This window comes from Chanos chanos, chromosome 2 (genome assembly GCF_902362185.1).
Source record: "Chanos chanos chromosome 2, fChaCha1.1, whole genome shotgun sequence".
Lineage (NCBI taxonomy): Eukaryota > Metazoa > Chordata > Actinopteri > Gonorynchiformes > Chanidae > Chanos > Chanos chanos.
In genome coordinates, this window is record NC_044496.1 from 20,056,610 (window position 1) to 20,071,074 (window position 14,465).

The window sequence follows — 14,465 nt, forward strand, 5'->3', positions numbered from 1 at the left end:
GCGCAAGGTGGAGCTCTCGGGAACCAGGTCAATGAACTACTGTAGATTTTATTACCTTCCTATTCTCTCTATTCCCCTTTACCTTATTATGGTATAAATACAATTCAATGACTACTGATAATGCATGAAACACTTGTGTCTTTAAACCAGGGTTTATGTAATGGCTAAGATCAATCAACATTCAAGAAGGCACACTGATAGATATTTAGCAATATACAGGGAAATCTTAAAGTCCTGGTGATATAAATCAACTCACTAATGAAATTTTGATTTAAGTCATAAAAAAACTGACCAGTTTTGTGCCGTATTAAGCACACTGACCAAGAACACAGGAACAAAGTGGAGAACCTATCAGTCCAAATGAGTCAGGTCATCATTAAATCTGTGCTCATCATATGGTCATGAAAATTCTCATTGCATCCTTACCATTTAAAATGGGTGGAGTGGTGATTTATGTCAAAGATGTGATCAGAACTCTGTACTCGAAGCTACTGGCCATTATGAACCTTAAGAAGAGACAGGAATCTGTAGTATATGAATGAAAAGAGAGCTTTTAACATCATTTGCTAATTTACTGCCTCATTTTGCTTTGGTTGATTGCTGAATTGCTTCAGGTTTACTAAGTGGCTATTCGTCCATCTGAAAACTAAAAGCAATGCTTTGGTAACACTGAATTGAAAACTGTAGTGTAAGATGACAGCACACAACAACACAGACATATATCTTCTGTCTTTAACTGCATTCAAACAGAATGGCTCTGTTCCTCACAAAATGCATTTCCACCTGGGTTCACAGACACGGAAAGATTTTCATATGGCTGCTTTCCGCTGATCCAATCTGCCGGGCGACTCATCTCCTAGATAAGGCAGTGAAACCAGGCTGTGATGTAAGGCTATGAAGCCGTTTACACTTTGCTATTATGCAGGGATCCATCAGTGAGCTTCCTGGATACACAGAGCTAATGTTTAACAAGGAGCTTGTGAAACCCTGTTGGCAGATGACCCGTGACAATAAATGAATCACTACTGCGACTGTACTCAGGTGTTAACCAGGTCTGTGCCTGGTGTAGGGGGCTGGCAGACTTCTCCAGGGCTTGCAGCATTTACATAGATAAGCTTCCCTTTTGATGTTTAATAGTTTGGTACTGAAGGAGCAGACACCACCCAAGAGAGAAGAGTAGGAGATAAGATAAGGAGCCCTGGAAAGCAGACTCATTGCTAATATTATACATCATGAAGGGGACTACAGAAGAAAGATGGGCTTACAACATGGGGTCATTTCATAACACCCATCATTCACTGTTAATTAAATGTCAGCTGAAGAGCTACAGAGATTCGGTACTTGCTGGTATTATCTATTAAAACAGAAAAGCATTTGTCCATACCTCCTCTGTACCTCTCTGTTGCCAACATGCATGGACACATGTAACTTCTAAATGCAAAAGCTATGTTGTTAATATTCATAAATCCCTACATGCAGGGGCAATGCCAGGGGATATCATGTCCGGACATGATCAGACAAATAGTCAACACAAATTTTTGAAGAGTCACTGGGATACCTGAGGCATGGAACTGTGTTGTGGTTGGTCAAACCATTTGACTGACAGCTCAGTTTTGTCTTCCTCTCTCATGGCGTGCCATTCTGATCCATTGTCCTCTTTAGTACCAACTTGTAACTACAAAGCAACTTTCTACATTTGAGAGTAAATCTGACCTCCCCATGAGCTTAGTGTTTCTCCAATCAGCTTATACTCAGCAGTTGATCTGTAGGCTACAAGCACTGAACAGTACACTAAAGGAATACTTGGTATTTTCTGCACGGTTGTTCTTTTGCAGAACTGGATCCTGTCTCAGTGCATTAAGAAAGTTAAGATCTGGTTAAACCTGTTTCTTACACAAGAACTACTTCATAGTTTCTACAGAACCCTTCTGTTCAAAGATAGTTCTCTGTTGTCAAGAGCTGTATAGCCACCTTATGGTGAACTAAAATATATTTTAGTTAGTCAAACCTAATTTCATAACAAGTTAATGATATACAGCTACATAAATATCACAAGTTTTGCAAAAATTAAAACTGGACACTCAGCTGGATTAAAAAAACATGTATCTGCCCTTTTACATTGGGGGAGACAGCTCAAGTTCATTGGCGCACAAAGATAGGAACCCTTCGTACCTGTCTATGATACCGTTTGTCCGTTGTGATAGTTAAAATCCGAACAGCGGAACTAGAAACAATTTCCTCCTTTTTCCATTGGTGGATAATCTCGACGTGTCCTGTGAAGTCATCCTCATGGATTTGGTCCCTCCTTCTGATGGCTGACTGTTAGGTTTGGGATGACGCCACCCTTGCTCCGCCCTAGTGCAAATTCGATGCTCGCGTTCATTTCATTCCTGTTCTCATTCCGAGCATTCTTCGCATCTCTATCGGTGCGTCGCCGATTCACGTTCACATTCCCGGCTGGCCCAGAAACACAAGAATAACTTTACACAGTTTCCAAAAACTATATAAACCCAAACTAAGGAAACAAAAGGAACGAATATATAAACTATTATCAATTTCGGACGTGTTTGAGGTAAGTTTAAATGTAATAGCCTAACGATATGCGAAATTGTTCCAAATAAAAGATTGTTTTGATTAAGTTATACTTACTTTGAAAATACAAGATGTTTTATATTATAGTAACAGCTATAGCTGGAAAGCAAAGAGCTGAAAGTAGCTATCTTTTTGTGGGATTTTAGCTTGCCCGCCACAGCTTTCTCGACGCTGTTGCAACAGGGTGCTTTCACTTTGTCCACTGACTCAGTGTAGTGCCCGTCTGACATAGCACGAAAATCTGACATTTTTCACATTTTTGTAAAGAAGCCCGACCTTGCGCGCTATTGCTCTGCAGTAAGTCCAGTACACGTACTCGAGAAACAATAAGCGCCGTTTTGGAAACATTTTGAATCAATTTATTGCCTGAATGGGCATTTTGAAGAACATGACGGATCGAAATGTTGCTGTTTTCTTCTCCATAGTTGCCCCTGTCGGGAGTTGCAGATTTCAGTGGAACATTTTCGGAGCAGTGGAAAAATATTGCGCTGAGAGACTTGTTGCTCTTGTTGCATCTTTGGTGCATTTTTTTCTTCAACTTTCATTAAAATCTTTACCGTAAGTATACCCTATATTTACTCTGTTTCCATTCATTGTACTATTTACATTCCACTTGATATGTTTTGAGTAGACATTGAAATATTAAATTTGTTTACATTCCCTAGACATGGACGAATCTTTAACATTTTTAACATATAAAAACAATGGACGTAGCTAGCCTGAAGTGTTGGCTTAAGTTACTGGTCTTGCATTTAACTTCAGGAGCTGGTCAATTTTCTATGAAGCTGAGAAACTTCTATAGGCAGGCTCTGAGATGTGGATAAGTATCTTAATTTAAACCGAAATGTATTCTACTAGTTTCACAATATTTATAAAGTCGATTTGTTAGAGTTGTGCTATTTTCTTTCCGATTTTGCCCTTTTGTGAAACGTTTACTGTACAAAAGCGAGGTCTAACCGTTCAGCCTCTTTGCTCCCTCCTTTGTTGAAAATGCCCGCCTTATTTTTTTATTGAGAAATGTCAAAGTCGATGTTAGTATTTTAACACGTTTGACGTTGATGTCACTGTAATTCTGCTGATAGAATGGTATGAAACATTCGCAGCATAATTGGCTGTACTGTTGCATACGCACCTAAAATCTGGACAAATGTTGCGTTTGCATTGTTGACTGTAGAGGTTAGTCCTTGTGCGATGTGTAAGCAACTTCCCGGAAAACTTCTAAAATGTTTCATATCTCGAACCCAGGGTATTTGCGTCGGCAATACCCGATGGATTTCAGTGGGGCATAAACTGTACCTTTATCACACATTTCTTTAAAGAAAGGCACTTCGCTCGCAAATCCGGGCTCTAGCAGAATTATACGCCCCTGATCTCTGTAGCTAAATGCGTGCAAGTTTCTTTCGTGTCCTGATTTTAAAATGCTATGTTTACACACTGTTGCAGCGCTTTTAAGGACACATAATGTACAGGCCCAAAAAGTGCCCTCGTTTGAACCAACTGCTGAACGTCACGGAGGTCATTCAGTTTACACTGGAAAAAGAGGTTGTTATCGAAAATTATAAGGTCGAAAGTTGATTATCTCATCAATTATTTCTGTTATCATTATATTCAGTGTTAATTCAGCCTTTCTAATGTCAGTGGATCTGATGAAATGGAAGCTATTAACCTCTCAAGACGAATACACCTAGAGTTATTTTGTAATGTTGTGCGCTCCTGCATCATGTACATTTTGATGGACTTAGTGAAGTTCTTAGGCTGTTGTTCAGTGCTTGGCTGTGGAGCAAAGCCCTTCACTGAAAACAAGTTACACTATTGTGCTATTTGGGAGAAGACCTCCTTTCTTGCAGTTAATTATTGTCTTATATTTCACTGTGGCCCCTTTAAAAAGAGGGGCCAGTAAGACACAATGTGTTGTTTGTTTCCTCTAACTGGGCCATTATCATTTACTACAGTAAACAGATCGACTTTTATCAGACTTAACCCCCAACGTGTCACAATGTTGAGAAGTAAATCTGCTAGCTGTGGAGAAAAAAATAGGGGTAGCAATAGATGCTTTGTTTCCTAGCTTATGCAATGTGTAGACCTTTTGGACACAAGCTTGCTTGACATTTTCAAGTGTAAGTGAGGGACATTGTCTCATTTTGCCCCCTGTCACTTTCACAAGACTTATGAGTGGATTTACTTTTTTTTTTTTTGCGTATGTCCATTATGTTTCAGTTGTGTTGAGGATTTGATCGTAATGTTAAGATACTCAGCAATGTTAAGTTACTCACTGATTTAATCTGACACTATTGCACGTCTGTGGACATATTACTAAGAGGGAGAGGTCTTGAGTATGATTCTAGAGGTTTTTATGGTCACAAGAAATAAAGAAGTAAGGCTGTAAAGTACCAGTATAATAGTATAATATGTATAACACCTTGCAAACCATACAGTAACTTCTGAGGGTATGCATTTATTTTCAGTATATGTGCATTTCTAAGGTTTTGTTTAAAAACATAATTCAAATTATTATATGTTCAAAAGAAACACGCTGTAAAATTGAAATATTAAGAGCTAAATACAAAATAAATTCACATAACTATGCAGTAGAATTTCATTTGTAATTCTCCTGGGTTAGATTACGCTTCTGGATATTTCTGACTGAGGGTTGCTTCTTTACTTTACTGTTCGTTCATTTTTATCAAAGACTTACTTTAGATGATGGAGGATATGAAATGACAACTGGATCCAAAGACTTATACTTGTTGGCGTGGTTTAGCTGCATGTGTAATGTTGAATGAGCTCATAGCTACTTTACAAGATTACAATATTCTCTTTGCTCATTCTAACCGTCCCTCCAATGCTTTCATTGATTTAACTTTAGTTTGCTTAATTAGAGTGACAGTGTATTTTTTTTTTCTAGCAAAGTGCTAACAGTTGTCATTTTTAGATGGCACACATCTCTCTCATTTTGAACAAGCCTGTAACATGTGATTATTAATCATGAATTTGAATTAGGAGAAAGTTGACTCATTTGAATACTCCTAGGACTGCCTGTTTTCCTCAGTTAAACTGGGGAGAGGAAGAATGTAGTCTTTCAGTTGAGAAATGGGAAAAGAATAGGTGTATTGCTCAGACATAGTGGATTGTGTTACCCTAGAGGATGGGTGATTGTTAGGGAATGGGTGAGTGGAGAGAGAGAGACCCTATTGTTTTTTTCTGTTGCTTAGCTGAAGAGTGTGTGTGGCTGTTGAATTGCAGAAGGCAAACAGCTCTGTTCTCAAGTTGACATCTGGTTTAGTCCCTGTCTGCACCTGTAAGGGAAAAAATGCAAATATGAACGTTTGCTCTAGCATTTACTGCTCACAAAATCCAGGCTAACGACCATTTGTCAAACTGTGCCTGTCGCTCTTAGTCTAGGCCAGGCTATTGTTATGCCAGCAACAGGCAGTAGTGGCCATGGCACCATATGGCTCCTGTATGCTTCAGATAAGATATCTGTTCACTTAGCTTATCGTTGGTATTTTAATATGCTTCATATTTGAGTTACCAACAGCTTTAGCTCAGTGTATGTCTACATCTCTGGGATGATACTCTATGTTTTCATAAATCAGGATTTATACATATTATTACACACAGATTTGTATTCCTTCGTGCATACTGTACTCAGGTATTCCAGACTCTCCGCTAAATGACTTTTGCAGTGTTAATGAAGTAACTTGTTTGTTTCCAACAATAGTATAAGTATATCCTTGCAGATATGGTGTTTATATTTACTGAGTTACTCCAAAATCCTGTATAAAGCATGATTAACATAGCTAAAACTCCACAGTAACACACACAATTTGAAAATTAAAAAAAAAAAAATTGTAAACTGCCCGTATTAAGCAACTTATTGCATGATGACCTTTTTGAACGTCTTTTTCTTGTCAATGAAATTTAAGCATCACTGGGCACTGTAGCTGTTCCTTATCATTTTCTGTCATATTTTTCAGTTCATTATATATAATTACCATTTTTTACCAGACAGCCAAATGAGAATTTAGAAGAATCATTTCTGATGTTCTGTGTTCTCTGAAAGTGTCTGCTGTTTATTACAAGCTGAGGTCTCAACATCTGCTATACTGTCAAATAAATAAAATTTATTTGTGGAGGCTTTTTGTTAACCCTTGTGCGTGTTATCCGCATGACAGAAATACTGCGTAAGACTGTTAATACCTCCTTACTAAAACAGTGCGTCTAGAGATGATGGTTTTCCCAGTCAGTGTCATACTCTTAGTCTGCTTTATCTTTCATGCTCATGTTTATATTCATTCTGTATTTGAATTATTTATGTCCACTTAGCACAGAACAAATAGATTTGTAATGGATGTACACTATGAAATAGGTTTACCTCGATAAAGCATCAGCAGATATGAATGAACCACACTTGAGCATCTTTGCCACTTTTAGAATCAGCTAACTCACTTTTCTCCCCTGTGTGGTCACAGGGCAACGTGAATGACTAAACTGTGCTGGGATAATGCCCAACACAAACAGCCACGTCCTGTCTATTTTACTCTGCATACACATCACTTCCTATTACAATCCATCTGTGGTCTAACAGGAATCAAAGTTATCACAGGAAAAAAACAAACTGTGGAAAAAAAAAGGGAAAGAGATTTTAGGGACGTGTTGGTTTTAAACGTTACAGCAATCAATATCAGGGAGCCATTTCCTTCAGAATATTGTTTCATATATTTTGTGTGCAGGAATGATGGGTAAAGATTGCTCTGCTCTGTGGAGTGTTTCCCTTGTCCCCCTTCATGGGCGCAGTCTCTGAGAAATAGAAACGGCTGTCGTAAATCAAAAGCACAGTTACAAACACTTCTACCTAATCTAGGGTATAAAAGGTGTGTCAGGATATTTAATTTCTACATTTCTTTTATTACAAAACACCTGATTATTGATTAAAGAAAATGCAAAAAAATATCAAAGAAGTACAGTAGCGTGAATTTAAAATATATTTTCTCTCTGTAAATAATAGGGAATTTCAGTTATGCATTTTTAGCAGACTGTGGTTGTATCACTGTGGTACCTATGTACTTATTGTGGGACTGAATGTTCTGCAGCTATGTGGTGGGCTGCATTCTTTTCCATTGATCCTTGTGTGATACTAAGCACTTTAAATCTGGGTTTTAATGGAAACTGGAAATAGAAGGGGCATGTTCTTTGAGTTCTGTTTGAATGTTTTATGTGCTTAATGTAAAGAGAGTTCACTGAGTAAATGCAAACTTTATCCTTAATTTAGAATAATACATTTGGTAATGTGCAGTTCATAAATCTTTTGGGGAGATTGTGTGGAGTATGCACTAATTCCACTCCAGTCACTTGTTCATTCATAAGAAAATATTTTAATGGTATTGATAATGTTGCATTGTGTTTTAGAGATTAAGACTTGACGAGGCATATAAATTGGTCAGCGGACAACATTTCTAACAAGTTTATTCATAGGGTTTAAGGGCCTGAATCCAGTCACAGCTGTCAGACTCAGCAGAGTTACCCTGTCCTTGAAGTTAATTTCTGTAAAGTAAGATGTGCCTGTTGTGAGATGGAAATCTGCCAAAATGGCAAAGGTAGCTTGGCAGGACGTCCTTATATAGTATACAGAGTCTATAGACACAAAGATGACACCCCATTTTTTGTACCACAAATCCATTTTCTGTATTTATAAACACGCTAGCCTGGCTTTCCTCTGTTAATGCCTTTTGTCAATAGTAAGAAACTCCTTAGCCCTGTCAACTACAGCATGTCAATACAAAACAATGTCTTGGTTGAGTCAGCAATAAGATGAAAGGAGAGGTATTTCAAGAATAAATGTACAGTCAAGTCCTAATAAAAAATATTTGGTCTTTTCGTTTTCAGGGTGTCACGATCAGTCCTTGATTAGTATACCTAGATAAGGTGTATGTTTTGCCATGGAGACTTAGTTTCATTTGATGCCTTAGATCTCTGCACTGGTATCCAGTCTCTTTGAGATACATATGTTGAATTTTAGAAGTACGTGCTGTTGAAGAACAGCACATGTGCGTACTATCTTGCAACATGTTAGCAGGAGAAAATTGTGTCATAGGGGATATTTATGTATGGACTCTTAGTGTGTTGTTTCAACAGATGTAGGGAATCTTTGGCCTTAACAAGCATGTGTAGATTGCCACCAAAAAGAAAATCTGGCCCTAAGCCACTGACGTCATTTAAATAAATGTGCTGCAGAACTACAGCCATAAAATGACTACCAGCTACCAAGTGCTCTTTTGGTCATTCATTCTTTGACCCTGAGATGCATAATTCACAAAACAAATTATTTAGCTGTAACGGTCTCATCCCATTATGGTTATATATATATATATTTTTTTTTTTTTTGCTTATTTTGATTTTAACCATTTACTCACTTATTTATTATTTGCTTTATTGGATTCCAAAGATCCAACTCACTAATTATAACTTTTCTGTGGGATTCCATATGTTCAAATGTAATAATGCTTTTTGTTCTCTGACACACTCATATATTGTATATATGATTATACTGTAATAGATTACATTAAATAATGAGGTTATGTCAGCATTTGAACGAGATACAGTTAACTCATCATGCTATAGAACATATTATGTCCCTCTATTCACAATAGGTCAAATAAATGCTTATTGATAAAATGCTTAGGTTTAAAGAGGACCAAATGAGAGAATCAGTTTAACCTCGTAGAGTGAAGGGACATGTTCCAGTGCTACACATCCACAGCCTTGTAACCGTATGCCAACAAATTGAGTTTATAATAATAATGAGATAATATGATGATAATGGTAATCACTTATTGACAAGCACTATTTTCAGTTGTAGTTTGGCGTCATTCCAAAGTTCTGTCAAACATTTTTGTTGAATACCTTTCATCTCTTTCTCTAGGTTCTAAAATGTTCTGTTTTCTTAGCTGTTATTTAAGCAAGCTATCCCATGACCAGACACACATGAAAAGCAATATCTAATCCATGAATCATTATATGAGTCAGTTCCTGAAACCACCATAAACCCCTGAGTTCTTGGCCACAGCTGAAAGCAGGAAATCCAGGCTTCAATAACTTCCTTTCCCAGAGCTGGCTATGGCAGGGGTAGCGCTTAGTGTGCACAGCTCCCCACTAGCAATAGGAAGATGTACGCCTGTGGAACAAAGGCACTCAGTCACTTCATTTACTGAAACTGTTTATAATTTGTGGTCTGCATTCAAATGCCGGCTGTCCAGGCTCTCTGGCACCATATTCTGCGCTCTTCCATCGTAATAAATCCCTACAAGGCCTTTCATTAATGGCTGCTGTATTGTTATCATGGGCGGCTGAGTCCAGGCAGGCTCCCCCTGCCCTGGAGCTGCCCTGGATTTTGCTTTGGAAGATACAGACTTGAGGGCAGCTCTGAACATTAGTATGCAGAGTGTGCCCAATGAATGGGTTTGAACTCCGGCTACAGTGCTGCCTCAGCTTTGTAAACGTTGATTCGCAATGCTATATGCAAATACTGAGGACCTAGTCCTGGTGTAAATCAGTGGTTTTGTGATTATGTGTCATATGCAGTAATATTGCCTACTCAAGGGAATCATGTTGGCGTGGTAAGTTTTTTTTTTTTTTTTCATTTAGTAAAACTATGTATTTAATTAATTTTCGGTGCTCTGTGCTACAGAACACAACTGGGATGCAAGAACAGAACAGGTTTAATTATTGGGTCTGCCTCATCGGTTATCATGTTATTAAGATAGGTTCATTCTTCAGCCTTCTCCTAAACTGTTTGAAATGCCCTATTATGTATTCTTTGACAACTCTGCTTCAAAATAGTTTTTTCATGACCTTTATTTCATATTGAAATTTCTTTGTTCATCTTAAATATAGAAGAATGTAAAAGCACACCTGTTGTAGTATTGCAAGTTGTTATTTAAAAGAGAGATGATTTTTCATCGCTGATCTGGGAGCAGTGGGTGTTCCACGTGTTGTTTTGGCTGTTTTTTTATGGTAAGGCTTTTTCATTACATTGCTTCTCTGCGATCTGACACAGTTTTCATGATCACGCTGACTAAGAGCCTCATTGAAATTTCTGATCTGGCTCAACTGCTCATGAAGTACCAATAAATATGGTAACATTCGCTTGCCATGGACCACTGACAAAATTGTGTCAGAAGATTCCACGTGACCTTTTTGTGCCATTAGCACATTGGTGGGAAGAAGTGCTTTATGGCTGATGGAGGTCCACTCCAAACAGACGCTCTTCTTTTAACACGGTGAGACTTGTGAAATGCAGATGGCCTATATGCACTTCACTGCAATTTCATTTCTCATGGCCCTTGGCACATGGCTCTGACCGAATCTTCAGGTCCGTCTCGTAACTGTCAGGAGATCTCTTATCTGTATGGATGTTTATTTACAGCTTTAATTTCCTGTGCTTTATATGCTCTGCCTCCCTCACTGCCTGTGTGATAGGAGGCAATGGAGACACTGGAATGTGCAATGTATCTGTGACATATTCATTCAAAATACTAAAAAATGGTAGTTATAAGTGTGTGATGGTTACTATTCCACTGTCAGTCTTTTTTAACTTCAGCAGAGTTTTTATAACTGGAGACAGGAAATGTTTATTCATCCAAAAAACTGCCATTATCCATCCAAAACACACACACACAGTCTCACACACACACACACACACACACACACACACATGCAATGTATTCTGCAGTGGTGTGATGCCCACACAGTGTACCTGATTTTGCTACAACGGAGGCAGGTGGAGAAAGCAGTTTTGACAGGCCCTGTAAATCAATCCAGATCTGTGGCCAACAGAAATTGATCCCAGAGCAGCTCTTAGGCGCAATGCTGGGCAGCAGGATTCAGGCCCCAGGTTTGAGTTGGATATTATCAGACGGATTCACTGTGTCCATGCCTTCTGGTTTAAAGAGGCATGAAATAAATGCCTGATTGTTGCCAATAGGAGGGGGTTGCTATCCAGACCACTGGACCTTTCTGCTTTGTGAGATTGGGGTTGAGAAGCTCAATCATTCATTCATCAGCACTCTGGGTTTTAAGATTTATTCATGAAACCTGGAGGAAAATCCAATACAAAGTAGATCAATTGATTCTGCTCTGTTAATGAGCTGAGTTTTTTGTGTCGTTCAGAAACTCATGAGCGCTGAAAATGTTCTTTCAGTAACATAATTTGTTTAATTGGTTTGAATACCACTCAGGTTGTTTTTCTGTTCTCTATAGCATTGTTTGAAAACATCATTGACATTTGTGAAGTATACATTGTGTGTAACAAAGGTGGAGTTGTGATTTCAGACTAGAACACAGTGTTTAAATTATAATTTAATTTTTAAGGGCAGTGATATGCTAAGGTAACAAGGCATTTTGATTAGATGTCTGATACCTGAAACATATCTCACTAGTTTTTGCATTCCTAATTGGGAAAAATACTGTCTGTTGAGTTTTTATTTTGATGAAAACATGTCATTATGTAAACCATATTAGCATGAAAGAATGATCCATTTGAAAGGTTTGAATGAAATATTCTATTAAATTATTTCCCAAGGTTTCACAGAAAGGTCCTTTCTATTCATTGTGTGTTATACATTCCAGTGAATGTGCTATGATGACACACACAAACTGGAAGTGGAATCTCAGTTATGTCTTGTTGCCGTGAATATGCATAATTGGATACTGCTTGTTCCAAAACAAAAATATTTGGAATACTTTATACATAACCAAAATAATTAACTAGAGGACACGGTATACTTCTAAAACTCTCAGTGAAAATCGGGGTTTGTAATTATATGGTAATTATAGTTCTCCACTTTGAAGCCTTAACTACTATGGGTCATTATGGTGTTCGCTAAAGCCATTCACTGAATCATTATTGCACCTTCTGAGATAACGGCACAAAAGGACTCCACACAGAAAATTACATTTCAGACCTCTCATCTTCTATTTCATTACCTTAGCCCTATGTGATGGGTGAAATTGGTTCTCTTAATTTAAGGAGCTGGATTCCAGCTCAGTGAGAAACAGAGTGGTTTATGTAATCTGTCGATAAGTGTCATCTCCCATAATGCCATGTCACAGCCAAAGCTCACTCTTACCAAGGCAGTCACTTGTTGCCTGCTTCCCCCTTTATCTCGCTAATAAGACCATTTCCATGGTGCGAGAGTCGGGCAGATAGGAGCACGCAATTATCTGTTAAGGCTTCGACTGTTTCTACAGGTGACATTCCTGCCTCTTAGAAGCTGTGATAATTAGTGTTCTAACAGGCTTTGCTTATGAGACACTGGCTTTGACAGACTTGTGACCAGAGCTGAAGGTGCAGGGAGTCCAGCCTCACCTAGAGTGCCACTTATCCCACACATCTGAATAGAAATCTTGTAGTTGCCACGAGGGCCAAAGCCCTGTTTTTGAAAGGACAAGGATGGAGTGATGTTTTGTGGTGGAAAGGCTATGTCCAGAGGAAAAAACGTTTAAATCTGAAGGTGTGTATATATATATATATATATATATATATATATATATATATATATATAATTTTTTTTTTTTTTTGCTGCACACCATTTGCGACTTCAGTCTAGGATTTATCATTAGAGAGTCATGTTACATGCTAATGATTATCACTACTCCTCTGACTCCTCTGTGGAGGAATAAAAGAAGTGCATTGCGCATACCTGTGAGGAGAGCAGACAGTGCAGAAAAAAAGGAACACACACCAAAGATATGCTATTGAAATGCAAATGATCTGACATAAGTGAAAAATTTAAAAGGATGTTATTTTCTGTCATTCTTAATTTTTTTAACGTTCTACATAGATTTTCTGACATGAAACTGAATCCCTGTTGCAAATGTTGTTGTTTTGTGCTGGAGCCAGCTTTTTTTTTATTACATCATTAGACAAATGGCTGTAGGTCACCTCACAGCAGGAACAGGTTTAAAAGTTGCAGTTATACAGTTAATCAGTGTGGCCGTGGTGAGAAATCCATATGCTATGAATTCACTTTCTTTCCCAAACTAAGGCTTTTCTTTTTTTTTCCTCCATGCCTGTCTCCTCTCAGTGTTCTGCGTCTCTCTATTTCTCTCACTCCATGTCTCTCATGTTCTGGCCAGGCCCATCAATGCCTTATCGTCCAACCAGAACAGATACCAGAAAACCTGCCATCAAACAAGGGCCCAAACAGTGTATCCAGTTAAGCTTTTTTTTTTTTTTTAAGGATTCAAATCCACAGATCTGGAACTGGTGTATGTGTGGGGGCGGATGATGGCAGTGAGTTGTGAAAGAGGCGTGTTGGGGCACATCCTGGTGGCAATGTGCAGAGAACATTATCAGAAGGAGTTGGCCCCTGGAGGAGCTGGAAATACACACACACAAACACACACACAGACACACACACACACACAGACACACACACACACACACGGAGTCACGCGCGCAAACACGCATACACACACGCACACACACACACACACACATAGAATATAGAGGTATAGAGTTGAATTGAGGGTGGAGTGTGCTCTAATAGACATATTTTGCTGAGGTTTAGTGTTAAAAATCTCCACTAGAAGATGTGAAAAATGTTGCTAGATTGGCAGCTGTTCTCAATTTACAAAGTAACACACTTTATTATAGAAAATCTGTCCAACTCATAATGAGTAAATTGGTGACTTTTCCACAGGATTCAGAATTCTAAAAGTCTTTGGAGCAAAGACTGATGTAGAGATAATGACTTGCTGGACAGTGAGACCAAGATTCAGTTTAGCAAGCAGAAACTATACTTTTTAACTTAACCTCACCAAGCTACAGTAGTTTAAAGGTGATGTATTGGAGTTTAATTCCCAGGGGTCAT

The 14,465-nt window shown here is 38.3% G+C and overlaps 1 protein-coding gene across 2 annotated transcripts in view; it reads left to right on the forward strand.

Moving 5' to 3' along the window:
• Window positions 1-2,408: 2,408 nt before the first annotated feature.
• tead1b (TEA domain family member 1b) overlaps window positions 2,409-14,465 on the forward strand; it is a 49,480-nt gene continuing 37,423 nt past the window's right edge. For both annotated transcript variants that reach the window (XM_030794038.1, XM_030794029.1), the window contains exons 1-2: window positions 2,409-2,572; window positions 3,018-3,150. The gene's annotated coding sequence lies outside the window, so the exon portion shown is untranslated. The remainder of the gene's footprint in view (window positions 2,573-3,017; window positions 3,151-14,465) is intronic.